Source organism: Chenopodium album, chromosome 12 (genome assembly GCF_948465745.1).
Source record: "Chenopodium album chromosome 12, dcCheAlbu1.1, whole genome shotgun sequence".
In the NCBI taxonomy this organism is placed as follows: domain Eukaryota; kingdom Viridiplantae; phylum Streptophyta; class Magnoliopsida; order Caryophyllales; family Amaranthaceae; genus Chenopodium; species Chenopodium album.
The window spans coordinates 49,638,191-49,654,847 of NC_137845.1; the positions used below are offsets into that span (position 1 = coordinate 49,638,191).

Consider the following 16,657-nt stretch of genomic DNA (forward strand, 5'->3'; position numbering starts at 1 on the left):
GAGGTCTTACCTACTTATTTATAGTAATCTACCTTGACAGGTGGCTTTCACCCATGCACAACCTTTCGCGCCAAGTGTCGAGTTTCTGTTGCCACGTGTTAAATTGCGGCAGGCTGACATGTCCTCTTTCTGTAACATATCGGCGTCTTCTTGTGATCTGGTCACGTGCTTTCGCAAGATATCGGTCATGCCCGGATATCATCCCATACAGGTGTGCCGTGAGGTTAGGGCGGTGGGTTAAGGTGAGTGAGGTTAGGGTCGTGGTTTGTTGGCTCTTGGGTGGTGCGTGAGAAACAATGGATGGTGACGTGGGAAACAATGGCTTGAGAAACAAAGAGAAACAATGGTATGAGAAACAAAGAGGAAGAGGGGGAAAGAGGAGAGAGAAAGAAATAAATATAGTAATATCATATTAGCCAACAAATAACTCATATCAACCATGCATCAAAATGTACATATCAGTCAATTGAGGTTAGGGGTGAAAGTTCGGTATTCGGTTTGGATTTTGACCCAAACCGAATTAATTCGGTTTTGAATTTTTCAAACCGAATCCAAACCGAACTAGATTTGAAATCGAACCAATCCGAATCGAAATTTAAAAACCTAATTCGGTTCCAAACCGAAAACCGAATTTCTAAGGGGGTTTTTCTAGATTGTTGAAGAAAAAAAAAATTAAAAAAAAAAAAAACACAGTCAAATTTATAATGAATAGATCTACAAAAAAATTAGTAAAAAAAAAAAGTAATACACTAACACAACTATAATAATTAATAAATTATATTGATTACAAGACTAAAATCTACAACTACAGAGTATATAAAAGCTAATAATAATAAAATAATAATAAAAAAATATTAAGGATAACCCAGAAAATTTGTAGTGGTGGTGATTGAATGCGAACACGAGCGGCGGTGAACAGGAGCAACGGTGGAATAAGGTGACCGAAGGAGTGATGGAGGTGGCGACCGGACTGAGAGAGGTGGTGATGACGAACATCAGAACACGAGCGGCTTTGAGAAACCGTGACTTGAGGGAGCACAAACACGAATTGAGGAAGGTGGACGCAGACCGGACGGTGGTGACCGAAGTGAAGAAGGTGGTGACCGGAGTGAGTGAGGTGATGAGGGAGGATTAGGGTTTTGGTAATTTGGGTGATGGTGGCCGCAGAAGATGAGAAGAGTGAAAGGGTCAAAGGGAAATTGGGAAAGGAGGGGAAGTTAATTAGGGTTTTGCTATATATATGTAGGGGAACTGGGTTGGGATTCTTTAGGCTTAAAAACTTCGGTTTGGATTTCAGTTTGTGAAAGCCCCAAACCGAAATATTTCGGTTTTGATTTTTTGAAACCGATCCAAACCGAAAACCGAATTTCTAATTTAGTTTGGTTTAGTTTGGATCGGTTTTCGGTTTTTGTCCATATCACTCTTCACCCCTAATTGAGATATGATATCAGTCAATATTAGGGACATACGTAGTATGAGATATTAATAAAAATGTATCACTCAACACAAGAAACCTATCGGCCCACAAGAGTAATATATCAGCCAACAAGAGTAAAATATCAGCCAATAAAAGGTACTTATCAGCCAAAAGATGGAACATATCATCCAATAAAAGAAGCATGTCAGTCAACTAAAGGATGAAATCAACAAATAAAGGTACAAATAAGTCAACATAAGGAATATATCAGCCAACAAATGAAGCATATCAATCAACAAAATGATGAAATCAGCAAACAAAAGCAACAGCCAACATGTAAGCCAAAAATAAACATATAAGCCAACAATTAAAATATACATATCAGCCAACAAAATAAATATATCAAACATATAAGCCAAATGATGTCTGATATCAACCAACAAAAGGAAAAAAAAAAAAAAAGACATTTCAGCTAACAAAGAGAATATATTAGCCAAAACAAAAATCATATCAGCCAACAATTTAAACATATTAGCCAACAAGTAAAATATATCAGTCAAGCCTCCCACACCAAACAATTCGTGCATCCGTCCGCACCCAATACCTTCTCTTTGTTGATATTGTTGAAAGACCAACTCAACCAAAATTTTAAACTTGTGGTTGAGGCCTAAAATTATGTTTTATACTCTATCATGCCCTCTCACACGAGAGCCCGTTGGGTTTAAAGTAGGGGTGGACAAAAAAACAGTAACCATTAACCGGTATAACCGGCTCGTTTAAAAGGTTAATTTACCGAACCGTTTGAATTAAACGGTTATGGTTAAACGAACCGCTAAATATAACGGTTAACGATTACGGTTACGATTACAATTTTAAGCAAACGGTTAACCGTTAATATATATATATATATATATATATATATATATATATATATATATTGTTTATTTAATTTTTGTTGGAAAAATATATAATGATGCAACTTGATCTTCTAGGTTTCTTGTCTACCAATATGCCATGTTCTCAATTTGAAGATATAATTTAATATGTGTAATGTCATTAGATTGTATGTCTTGTTATGCTTTTAAAAAAACTTAGTAATTAAAACATTGTAATGTATTTGGTTTATCGACTTGTTTTCTTAATTGGAAGAACATGAATTTTATTGTTTATTTTAAAGTTTGTATTAATTTACAATGTTAATTTAAAATTTATTAAACAGGTAGCGGTTAACCTGTAACCGCACCGTTAAGGAACGGTTAACAGTAACTGTTAATTGTTCCTTAACGGTACGGTTACGGTTCACATTTTTTAGAAATTGACATAACGGTTAACCGTACTGTTAAGGATAAACAGTGCGGTTAACCTATTGTGCCCGGCCCTAGTTTAAAGTGTGGATGCAACATGAACCTTCTCATACCCAGCGCTTTTCCACTTAAAGGTGGAGGATGGAAGAGATATGAAATTCGATCCCATGACCTCTATGTCACGTTGACTTCGATACCATGTTAGTTTTCAAACTTAACCAAAAGCTTAATCTGATGGTTGAGGTCCATGAATATGTTTTAAATTCTATCACGCCCCCTCACATGAGAGCCTGTTGGGCTTGAAGTGTGGATAGCATGGGCCCTCCACATACCTTGCATGAAATATTACATTTGAAAGTGATGGGTGGATGAGATTTGAGCTCGTGACCTTTGTGTTACGCTGGCTCTGATGATATCATGTTAAAGGACCAACTCAACCTAAAGCTTAAGTTGATGTTTGAGGCTTAGAAATATGCTTTTATACTCTATTACGCCCCCTCACATTAGAGCCCTTTGGGGCTTGAAATGTGGATGCAGCATGCCCCCCCTGTGCGAAATATTATACTTGAAAGGAGGGGTAGATGAGATTCGAACTCGTGACCTTTGTGTCACACTAGTTTTGATACCATTTTAGTGGACCATCTCAACTAATAGCATATGATTATATTTTTATACTCTATCAGATATCATCATGAGATCTTGTTGAAAATTAAATTAAGTTAGTGATGAGTTAGAATCTAGGGTCGATGTGCACTGGTTTGGGAGCTCGAGGTATCAACATGGTCCATGATGGGGGTTCGGGGGCAACACCCTCAAATCTTACGGGTATTAAATTAGTTATGTATATAAGTATAGGCTATGATTTTATATGTTTTGGGCTTAGTTACATACTACATATTTGTTTTAGGAATACTATATAAACTCCTTAGATTGTCAACTTAGCAAATTTGACGCTTGAAATCACGAAGATCAAAATACATGCCAAAAATCCATGAATAAGAATAAGAATAGCAAGGCAATTACCTTGATATACTAGCTTTGTATTAAGGGTAGAAAAGACTAACGTGCAGTAAAAACATCTCATAAAGTTTATTCATGCATAGTATTGTTTTTCTTACACAGTATAGAATATGAATTGAATCATCTTTGCTGAAAGTTGAGGAACTTGATGCCGAAGGCGAAAACGAAGGAAAAGAGGAGAACCCAAGCAATATGAGCAACAACAACAATGGGTAAGAAATGATACTCATAACCCAACATTTCTTTTAGAAGAAGATTCAAGGGCACATTACCCACTTCGGGTACTTCAACTAAATTGTTCTTGTCACCAATTTGCGATGTCAACAAACCGTACATTGTCCATGAAACGGGTGAAGCCCAATAAAACCACCTCCACCAAATTGGAATTAGCTGCAAAATGCAATGTTTGAAATGAGTTACGAAGTATAATTTACACCCTCCGTCCTCAAATAAGAAATTATACTACCTCCGTTAAAATATTAGTTGCAACTTTAGAATATTTTATATCTCACAAATTATACCCCAAAGTTGCAATTACAGTAATGTTTAACGGAGATAGTATACTTTATCTAATTAGAAATAATCTTTGGTGTTTCAACATAGAGTGATTTAATTTCTTTTGTATAATAATTATGCGAATCCTTCAGAAGAGAAAACATACCGTTCTAGGAAGGAAAAAACCAGCAAACAGATTCCATAAGGTGGCAAATAATGTCAAGAAAATGGCTGAAATTTCTTGTCTTGGTGTCATTGAAACAAGCATCATCCCGAACATTGCAAAGTACGTAAAGTACATAAAAATGTAGTGGTAGAAGTAGAAAAATTTCCCAATGGTCCACTCAAATCCAATCATAAAGTAAAGGAGTAGACAATAGACAAAATTCAGAATTGCAATGTAGATTGCCTCTATAGCCAGCTGCATGATAAACATATGGAAAAGAAAAATAAATGTTACTCTGTACTACTATTAGAATTTAGAATTGTATGGAATATACATTTTTGTACAAAGTATATCTTTTGTTAATGTTGTCATGCCCAAAAGGGAAAGGTACGATTTCATTTGAATTTTTTTAGTAAATAGACAAATTAAAGAGAAATATGATCAGCTTTAAAGTCATTTAATTTAGAATGTGACCTATACTCGGCCACTTATTGAATTGCATTGTACACTATTGAGATATAAGAAGTAGGTACCTGAGCCAATGTGAAAGGTAAAGACGAGTACATTCTAGCTGCTTTCTCACGGTAAAAAATTGCTCTCTCACTCGCAACCACAGCTTGAACATTCAAAGCGCTAGTCCCTCCAAGGAAAAGTATTGTAGAGAACATTATCCCAAACAAGTTCATCAAATTTTGTTGTTTGGCTCTGTTGACAAATTTTTCTACTATTTGTTAAATTGATCTAAAAAATATAAAATATAAAATATCTAACAAATACAAAGATTATAGTGTAATATTAATTCCCTAATTCATAAGAGATTGAGACAATTTCACAATTGCAATTGTATATATAGGCACTATATGTCATTTGGCTTATGATGAGAACATATGAAACATAAACTAACAAGTCTATGAAAAGTTTGATTATAATGAAAATTTCTCCGATCTATTAATAGACGATATTTGATGCATGTTACATGCATGATGCATATGATTGATAAATTAAGGCCTTATTAGTAAGTTAAGTTATAGCTAACTATTGGATTAAGGCAGGGTAAACCTATGTGCGATGGTACAATTAGTGGGGCTAGGACACACTTATAAGTCTATGACATGTTGTTGTGAATGTTCTTGTTGACTAGGCAGCCTCGAAATGCCCAGGATAAGAAGTTGGGCTATTTTTATAGCATGCTTCTTTTAAGTGCAAGTGAAATCCTGTCTTTCAAAAATTACAAGTCTTGCCTTGCTTCTGTCCAAGGAGCCATTTCGAGAACGCCTACTTACTTGAGATCCAAGTCCAAAAACTCCCACGCCTTTCTTGGTTGGAAAGAGTTACTTTTTCGAATTCCCTCCCTTTATACACTCTAAAAAGAGATCATGGCATTCCGAAAAGACCTCATTGTGGGCTTCAAAGCATGTAATTTAGGGATGCGCTTCTTCCAGAGGTACAATAAATCGTTTTATATACGCCTTACAATCTCCCTTGGCCCAAGAGCCCAACCCAAAAATGACTTTATAGTGATATAAAGCGGTTTTATGTGTGAAAATTGGTTTTTAAAATTGAACATGCATAATCAAGAAATTATATTTATATTTTATTGGATATTACATTAAAAGTTAAATTCCTAATTATTGATAGTAATATATTGTCACTAAGTTAGAATGGACTATAATATAAATAGTGTATAAAATCAAACTGTGACACATGGAGTAAATAATGATGAAAAAGTAGAAACAAAAAACACACCATAGGACTAACCACAATAACACTAGATCGATAATTAACAACTTAATATTTATTTTATTCAAAATGCAATTAGCATTTTCTCATGTATAATTTTTGTTAAAGTAATTAAGCATAGCAATGATCAAATTAATATTATCCTAATTATAAAGCATTATAACCTATATACTTACAATTTACTTCCCTTATTCCAGAATGTAACGCCAAGTAGACCACCAATTAGTGTTGTAGTGAAGAATCGAACAACATTGTAAGGTGGATTCTTCCAATACGATTTGTATTGTTTCCAAAAACATGCTTTAAGTTGAACACTGAATGGCTGCGACAATTTGGTTGGAAATTGAAGATCCTCATTATTTGGCGAAGGATTATTTAGCTCTATGATCATTTCTTGATTTCTCCTACCAAAAATGCATTCCAAGAACATACATACAAGTAATTTACAAACTAAATAAATAAATAAATAAATAAAGGAAAAAAATATATGCAGGGCTGCATATAAGAAGCCAAAAGTGAAAGAATTGACAATAAATAAACATTTATTACACCGATTTATTCGTAAATTGTCGATAAATTCCCTACTTAATACTAAAAAAGAAAGATATTAAATGGTTATATGCAACCCTTTGGCTCCATATAGCATTACCCATAAATAAATACAACACGAGGACAATATATAAACCGCTAAAAGTTAAACTAATAATAAATAAAACAAAATGTTAATTTCAGAGACCATCACATGATTAGGCTATATAATTCTAAATTAATACGGAATACTTTTTAATCACATACCGATAAAGTTGAGAGTTGACATAAATTTCGGCGAAATCCAAACCCATTTGAGACTCTACTTGAGGACTTGTAATGTCAAGCATCCATGTAGCAGGATTGTAACCATCCTTAATTTTTGGAACTCCGGGGATGGCCTTCAGATCAATATACGAGACCATTTTATAAGTATTTTGATTCACCAAAAGTGACTAAAATTTTTGTTACATATGAACAAAAGTAAACATCTAAACAATAATGAAAGAGTCAAGATATAGCAAATTGTTGCTTTTTTTTTTTTTTTTTTTTTTTGCATAAAAATTTTATCACCTACCTCAAAATATTCAATAAGCTTTGAGGAGTGGTCACCAAGGGGCCCGACATATATGAGACGCCCCCCTCTCTTCATCAATAGAATCTGTAAAGTGCAAAACAATAATGAACTGTATAATTATTTGGACCTTGATATTTACTAGTTAGACCCTGTTTTATTCATCTTATTAAGAAAAATTATACAAGTCTTTTGTATGAATATGAGGTATTCACTAAAATAAGGCCATTCAATATTATTAAATTCGATATCTAAGTAAATTGGTAATATTAATTTAAATTGATAAAAACCTGCAAAAAAATAATAATTCAGTTAATTAAAAATTAAGTAAAGAGAACATGACATAATGTTGTACTTAAGAAAAACTTGTTAAAGTTTACATACCTCATCAAAAGCCTCAAATATATCTATACTTGGCTGATGAATTGTACATACAACAGTTCGACCATTGTTTACAACATTTCTCATTGTACGCATGACAATAGCCGCAGCTCTAGCATCAAGTCCGGATGTTGGCTCGTACATGAACATAATCGATGGGTTCGCAACTAGCTCTACCGCAATGATTAATCTCTTTCTTTGTTCACTTGAAAGCCCACTTATCCTCGGAAGGCCAACAATAGCATCCTTTAATGGTTCAAGCTCAACTAATCTCATTGCTTCTTCGATAAACATCTATCGATTCACAATTAAAAATAAATTACTTAACAACATCATAAATGAAATTAAATCTAATAATCTTGTGCACCAGAATTATGTATGTAAAGATCATAATCAAATAAAGCACGCAACATACCATTCGTGTTTTTGCATCAATATTTGAAGGAAGACGGAGCCAAGCAGAGAATACAAAAGATTCATAAACAGTTAAACATGGTGAATGGATGTCGTTTTGTTCACAATAACCACATATCCTCGCAAATGTCTCTTGATTCTTAGGATAACCTGATACATTGATGCTACCTTCAATATATCCGCTAGTCTTTTTTCCAGCCAACACATCTAATAGTGTTGTTTTCCCAGCACCAGTGATACCCAATAGTGTGGTCAATACTCCAGGGCGAAAAGCACCACTCACGTCTTGTAATAGTTGTAGTCGGTTCTTTTCATAACCTTGACCTTTTGTTTCCGGTGTGAAAATTATTATTATTATTATTACTACTATTATTATTATTATTATTATTATTATTAGCTCTGCTGAAAATACTACTACTGCTACTATTATTATTATTATTACTACTGCTACTACTACTATTATTATCGATAGTCTAAATTATTATTCTTACTACTACTACTGCTGCTACTGCTACTACTACTAATGCTGCTGCTACTACTACTACTAACTACTACTACTGCTGCTACTACTGTTGTTGCTGCTACTGCTGCTGCTGCTGCTACTGTTGCTACTGTTGCTACTGCTCCTGCTACTACTACTGCTGCTGCTACTGCTACTGCTGCTACTGCTAACTACTACTACTACTACTGCTGCTGCTGCTACTGCTGCTACTGCTACTGCTAACTACTACTACTACTACTGCTGCTGCTACTGCTGCTACTACTACTACTGCTGCTGCTCCTGCTACTACTCCTACTGCTGCTGCTACTACTGCTACTGCTACTGCTACTATTGCTGCTACTACTGCTACTACTATCGCATTATTATTATAATTATTAATATTAATTATTATTATAATAATTATTAAATATTATTTAATTATTATTTTTATTAAAAATTAATAATTAGTATTATATTTAAATATTAGTTATTATCTTTAAATATTAATTTAAATTATAAAAAGTCAATTATTATTTTTATTAATATTATTAATAATAATTATTATTATTACTATTATTGTCATTATTTTTTTTTGAGAAAAATATTATTATCATTATTATTTTTACTATTATTATTATTATTCTTATTATTATTATTATCAATAAAAATTAATTATTATTATTATAATTATTAATTATAATAATAATAATAATAATAATTATTATTATTATTATAGTTCAATATTAATTATTATTTTAATTATTAAATATTAAATATTATTATTTATTATAAAATATTAATTTTTAATAATATTATTATTATTAAATATTATTTATTTATTTATTATTTATTATTATTATAATAATGATTCAATATTTATTATTATTATTATTAAATATTAATTATTAATTATTGTTATTATTAAATATTAATTTTTAATAATATTATTATTATTTTTAAATAATATTTATTTATGATTATTATGAAATATTTATTATTATTATAATGATTCAATATTAATTATTATTATTATTATTAAATATTAATTATTTATTATTATTAAATATTTATTATTATTATTAAATGTTAATTGTTTATTATTATTATTAAATATTAATTATTATTATTATTATAATAACTCAATATTAAGTATTATTTTTAAGCAGAGTAGAGCAGGGCAGGGCAGAGTAGAGCAGAGCAGGTTTCAGCAGAGCAGAGCAGCTCTAAAGAACGAGGCCTTTGACTATCGATAAGGAAAAAATGTCTACATGTTTTATTATATATAAAATCAAATATCATTATATAACGTCTTTTATTTGGTTAGTCACAATATATATTTCCTATAAAAACATAATATAGTTCAATTTAAACTAATAGAAAAATTAATATGAAATGCAAACTATTGCACTTTTAAGAGTAGTTAGTGGACCCCACATGACGTCACATTTGAGTTGAGAGTCAAGTAGGTGGGAAGTTTTGAAGTTTTAAAAAATAGTTGATGGTAAAATTAAAATAAAATAAAATTGTAGGTAATAATTGCTAAAACAGCAACAATTGTAGGTGGTAATTATTTCTTTCCGTAAAATAAAAGACAAAATTGGCCTCAGTAGCACCAACTATCGGTTGGGTGTAGAGAATGACACAACCTTAATTGGGTGCACTATACATCATAAACTATTAAGTTATTTGGTTGAGAAAATGTCATAAATGATAACGGAGACCAGGATTTCTATCGAAAAAGCATATTTATATTAATGTAATATTTTTAACAAATTTCACCCTTTTTAAAAATTTCTCTCACCTATTTAATTAATTTACTGTACTAAGAACATGCCCACTTTATTATAATTCACTTATTCCCCCAATTAGTAAAAATTAAAACTACTCCTTGAATAACACCAACGTAAACGAGGAAGAAGACGAAGATCAATCCTAAAATTCTAGGCAATCAATTGACACAAGACATTCTTTAAATTGTATATTGGTACATTATGAAATTCAATTTCTTCCTCTGTGCTGAATACATGCATTTGGTTATTCTTTATTTTTTCTTCATAATTCTATGATATTAGGGTATTCTTTAGTATTATGATGATTCGTTGAAACTGATGTGTTGTTTGGATGAATTTGTATAATTTGTGTAGTGAGATTTCGATTTATGACACTAGAAAACTTTATTTTGCCAAACATAATCTATTTATTGCAATTCATCATGAATTACAAAATATGTTAAAGAAAAGTAATTAGGGAGCACGTGCTAGGTATTATAAACTAACTAAATAATTTAGGGAGAATTAAAAAAGGTGTGAATTGGTAAAAATTTTTTTAAAAAAAACTCTTTTCGATGTCATTTATGACATTTTCTGCACCAAACTTAATAGTTTGTGATGTAGAGTGCACCCGATTAAGGTTATGCTATTTTCTGCAGCCAACCTATAGTTGGTGCTATTGAGGCCAATTTTGCCAAAAAATAAAAAATCTATTATAATCTTATGTATCATATTGAAGATATTTCAAGATTGACAGGAAACAATTTTCAATAGTATTATTCCCTAGCAAATGATGATAAATCAAAGGTGTTTCGGGGTGAAACAATGAGACCTTCGACAAGGTCTCTTTGAGTGGGCTGGAGACTGAACTCGGTCCAAATGGAGGTGGGCCGAGGGTTTCCTTCACAGCAAACGCACGTAAACTGACCTCGGGGGTTGTGCCGATGAAGGCCCCTCCGATGCCGAAGTCAGTACAGTGTAGAGAGAAAAAGTTCTATTCAAGAGAATTAATTGTTTGAGGCTATTTGTGAATATCCATCAATGTAGGAGAAGTGAAGGCTTTTATACCTTAGCACAATGAGGAGAAATGGGCTAAGAGCCAAGTGGGCTTGCCACGTTGACTGGACCCTTGACTTGACTTGGCATGGATTGGAAGGTTGAACCTTTACCTTGAGCTTATGATTAAATCATTTATGGGCTGACCCAATTAGGCTAAATTGGACCCAAACAACTTGCCCCCGAGACTCGATTTGGAAGAATGACGGGTCGGGTTTTGATTAACAAAAAATGGAGGAAAGTAAATGATTTAATTAAATCAAAAGATTTAAAATTTAAACAGTCATTAAGGTAATAACCGTCATTTGGATAATGATTAAGGAAGTTGGACGGATAATGGGTAGTTAATTTGGAGGGAGTGTGTTTAACGGTTACTTAATGAGGGATTAATGATAGATTAAAGGGTGGACTCCCAAAATTCTCATTTTTGGAAATATAAACCACATTTCGAACTCTCTTTCCTCATTTCTTCACGAATTCACACCCCAAATTCGCACAAACCCTTAATTCCGACTTCAAACTTCACTAATTCCCCGAGAACTGGGCTTCAAAAACCGAAATTTGTTGCACCGAACTTGCAGATCGGCAAATTCCACTTCGATTTAAGGTAATTTTCTTTGAATTTTCTTTGATTTTCGTTGAGCTCGAAGTACCCCTTTCTTTTTTTGATCTTTTCTCTTGAATCTTCGACTATCTACGACCATGGCTAGAGGTACAGCCCGAGGCCGAGCTAGACATCCGAGGGATCGAATTACCGACCAAGGTGAGGAAAACCCTCAGCCTGCTCGGGAAGAAGGAATTCCCGCTATACCACCCAATACAATGCCTCCCCGCGAAACGGAGGAGATGAGCACTTTCGGCCTGGACGACGCTCCGGCCGCCGTGCTATGGGACTTGCCCCCAGGGGCCATTGAATGGTTAGATGCCGAAGAGAACTTCGGCTTGATGAAGAACCGCCCCTATTCCTGGTGGGTGAAGAATGGGGAGGATTGCCGCCTTGCTGAACAGTGGAGTTATTTTATGGTATTTTGGAAGAAGACGGGTACTGGTGTCGAATGCCCGTTGAGACTGATAGAATTCACCGTCCACCCCCAAGCTACGTGGGGGTGTATACTCGGTAGTTGCAATATGGGCTTCGGTTCCCCCTACATCCCTTTGTGAGGGATTTACTCATCAAATACCGAATTTCTTTGTGTCAGTTGACACCTGTCAGCATCCGAAGGGTGATGACCTATCTTTAGGCGTGCTTGTTTTATGGCTTTCAGCTGAACTTGCGCTGCTTTAAAAGGTTTCATAGACTGGTGCCGAACACTCAGAGTGGGTATGGTCACCATGGGTCCGGATGGTGGCGGATCGAGAGCTTGCCGAGGTATCTGACTGTCTGGTCGAACGAAAGTTCGGACAAGAACTGGCGGGGCTAGTGGATCTGGGTCAGAGCTCCTTCGGATCCTGATCATCCGAACTTCTTTGGTGCCCCCCGGTACCTTTCCAGACCTGATCCTAACCTGGAGGATCTAGGCCCCGAAGAGCTTGAGGCAGCTAACCATCCTGATTATGGTAAGCTGAATATCTTTGGGAAGAAGGATAATGCCGGAGGGACCGGCCGATAGAAGCATGTGCAGGAGAACTGGCTACCGGACTCTTTTTTTGCGTTCTAGGAGCGCTTACTTACTGCTGTCGGCCTCAGCCGAAAGTACAAAGACTGTAAGTATCTTCGGCTGGGGTCGAGGATTTAGCTTTCTTGCCTTTTTAATTTATATATTAGTACCCTTCAGCTGTTGCTTCATAGCTCTGAAGGTTTGAATTTTTTGTCTCAGTGCTGCACGAGAGCGAAGTCCAAATCGATTACGGGCGTTCAGGAATCACTGTCGAAAGAGTGGTGACGAACAACGCGCCGCGGATCACTGATTCCAAGGATCGTCCTCTGTACCTTCACTTAAACAAGCTTCAAATCTACCCTGCTTCAGATTACCTGAACTAGAAACCTTGGTGGGAAAAGAAAGATCCCTTCATTCGCTTAACCCCCAAAGAAGAAGAAGCTGCCAAGGCTGTTACTAAAGTAGCTAGGGTAGCCAGGGCTTTTGAAGGTGGAGAAGGGACTTCTGGTGCTGCAGAAGTGCAAGAGGCGGCAGCCGCCGAAGACGAGTCTTTGCTGAAGACTTCGGTGAGTCCTTCAGATATTTGTTAGCATTTTGCAATTTTTTTTTTGAAGTTTATTCTCACTTCTTGCCCCCCTCTTTTCAGCAGTCTGACGAAGTAGACGGTGTAACAAGACGAGAAGGAAAGGGTCCTGTCAGGCCCGAAGACCTATCTGAAAGTTTTTCGGACTCAGACGAAGACATGGACCCAAGCTTGATGGGGTCGCCGAGAAAGAAAAGGGTGGTGGTCCCCCTTGGGGGTTTCAACCCAGCAAGGGCAACCGTTGGGATTTCAATTAGAGAGCCCGAAGACAGGGCTCAGCCGAAAGTCCCTGCTGGGAGCCCACCGAAGACTCCCCCTCCTCCGCCTTCAATCACTCAGGACGTGGAGGTGAATCAAAAGACTCTTGACCAAATGGAGGAGGGTCAGGATGGAAGGCTGAAGGATGATGCCCCCGAGGGTCCTACAATCATCGGCACAACGACAGGGGCGTTTGCTGACGTCATTGAAAGAGAGGCTGACGCTCTGCTGGGGCATCCGCCTGAAGTCGTCGTTGAGGAGGAGCTCGGAGAGCACATGGAGGAGGATGAGGCTGATCCGAACGAGAACGCCAATGCTGAGGCTCCTTCATTCTCACTCCCCTCCTTCCGGACTTTCTAGTTTGGAGAAATGGGTTTTGCTGCCTCCGTCCCTATTCCCTCGGCAATACGGAATATGATATGGGGAAGGTATAGGGACGAAGATATTGCTTTTTTCGGAGACCTCTCCAACCTGTCAGAGGTGGAGAAGGCTAGAGAGTGGTCGCTCCGAGCCACAGCTGGAATTGGAGAGCCCAGTCGAAGGATCCCTAACCCAGCCGTAGAAAACCAGAGGTTGCTGATGCAGGTATTTTTTCACTAAGTTAAATTTGTTTAACTTTATCAAATTTTCCTTACGTCTCATCTGACTCGACCTCTTTCGATTCCCAGGTGGTGCACAATCATACTCTTACTGTTGAGATGATTGACACCCTTCAGCTGAAGGTTGAGGAGGCTGAAGCTAGGGCTAAGCTGGCCGAGCTGAAGCAAGGGAAAGCTGAAGATTGAACCAAGCAAGTCGAAAAGGCCTTCAGCATCTTCTGCCATGAGATGGAGACGGAAGTCCTTCCAGTAATAGATCAGGGTGAAGCCTTGATCAATGAGTACGGGGCTGTTGACATTTCGAGTCTTAAGGCTCGGTATGAGCAAAAAATAGAAGATGAAGTCAACACCCGAATGGCTGGCAGAGAGGAAAGAATTCGGTAGAGAGTTGAGAGCTTGGAGGCTGATGTGAAGCGTCTCAGCCAGGCTGTTGATAACAGGGACAACCAACTGATTGAAGCTCGTACCGAAGATGAAGCCCAGAGTCAGAGGCTGGTCGGCCTAGAGGCCCAATTGAACGAAAAAGAGACTGAGTTGTCTCAAGCTCAGACTGCAGTGGACCTGGTCCGAAACCAGCTACAGACTCAAGGGCAAGAAGCTAGAAGAGTCATGCTTCAGCTTAATGAAGCCTAGAAGAAGCTAGCTGATGCTGAGGAGCAGCTGAAGGTCAAGATCTACACTCAGGAAGAGTATGACCAAGGCTATGACTACGACTTCAATGTGGCTAGGAGAATGGCTCACCACGCCGATCCTACTATTAGCTGGGAGCAATGTGAGATCTGGGCTCTGGGTGTAAATGACCCTCACATGGTTACCCCTCACCAGGCTGAGATTGAGCTGATGATCAGGCTGGACGCCGTTGAGAAGGAAGAGGCTCTGGCTAGGAAGGAAGCTGAAGAAAGGGAAGAGGAGGCCAAGTCGAGGGCTCAGCCTGCCTCTTCTACAGCCGGAGCTGAGACTAGGAAGGAATCCAGCACCACTGCTCAGCCAGATCCTCAAGTTGAAGCCTATGAACTCGGGCAGCCGTCTTCAGAATCTTGAGGATCCACTTGCGCTTAAATTATTAACTTGCCGCTTTTGAATGTTTTTTGCCTTGTCTGTTTTTGCTTTAGCTTGCCTTAATTTACAAACTCTTTTAGTTTTTGTCTTGTACGTATTTCGGTAGCTGTAATTTTCCGCTTGTGGGCGGCTGCCGATATTTGTCTTTGTGTTATGAAACTTTTTAATTTGCTATAGCTCGGAATCCGGGCATACTTTCATGAATCTGATGCTCTTTCTTCCATTGCTTGAATACTTTCCTTTTATGAATTTTCGAAAATTCGCAAAAATTTTCTAAGTAAAAAGCTTCGGCTTGGAAGATTTCAGCTGAAGATGATTTGCACTTGCATGCTTATTGTCCCCCAGAAATCTGAAGACTTGGTCTTCTAGTTTCTAAGATGACTGTTTGTTAACAGAATTTCTAGTATTTTGTGCTATTATTCTTGTTTGTTTTTCCGACTATCCGAAAGAATGGATATCTGAGACACAAGGCCAGCTTAAGGCAATGTCTCAGACAATAACCCTCTGGGTACAGGGCTTAGTTAAGGCAACACCCCAGACTCGTCCATGGACTCATTGCCTTGAAAACGTGTCTGTCCGAAGGATTTGCTTCGGCTAAAAGACTGACGTTTTGTTTAAGGCGGGCTTATCAGCAATCCAAAACATGATGCCTTTAAGGCGAAGGCTTGGACAGTGCCGAAGAAAAACCCTTAAATTGTAGATAGAATAAGGAAATAATGAAAGAATAAAAATTTGCGCATATTTATAGAAATGGTGGCTCGGAGGCCTTTTCATAAATAATAAAAGATGCACTTACAAAGATTGTTCTGCCCCGAAGGGCTTATACATGGTATTTCTTAAGTACATCCGCATTCCAATGATTCTTCAGCTCAGTTCCATCCAACTGCCGAAGTCGGTATGTTCCAGGCTGAAGTTCATCATAAATTTCATAAGGCCCCTCCCAAGTGGCTGAGAGTTTCCCATGGATTCGGCTCTTCTGCACAGCCGCAGCGTTCCGAAGGACAAGGTCTCTAATTTTGAGAGGCCTTGCATGGCCTCTTAAATTGTAGAATTTGCTGATTCTCTGCTTATATGCGGCCATTCTGTCTCGTGCTAGATCTCTGACAACATCTAGGAAATCGAGGGATTCCTTCATGAGTTGCTCGTTTTCAGCCGAGAAGTGGTGCACTCAAAGACTTTTAGCGTCGATTTCCACTGGAAGGATGACTTCGGCTC

At 36.8% G+C, this 16,657-nt stretch overlaps 1 pseudogene; it reads right to left on the reverse strand.

The window, feature by feature from the left end:
* Positions 1–3,861: 3,861 nt before the first annotated feature.
* The window catches only part of LOC145570577 (ABC transporter G family member 39-like), a 140,386-nt pseudogene continuing 127,590 nt past the window's right edge, over positions 3,862–16,657 (reverse strand).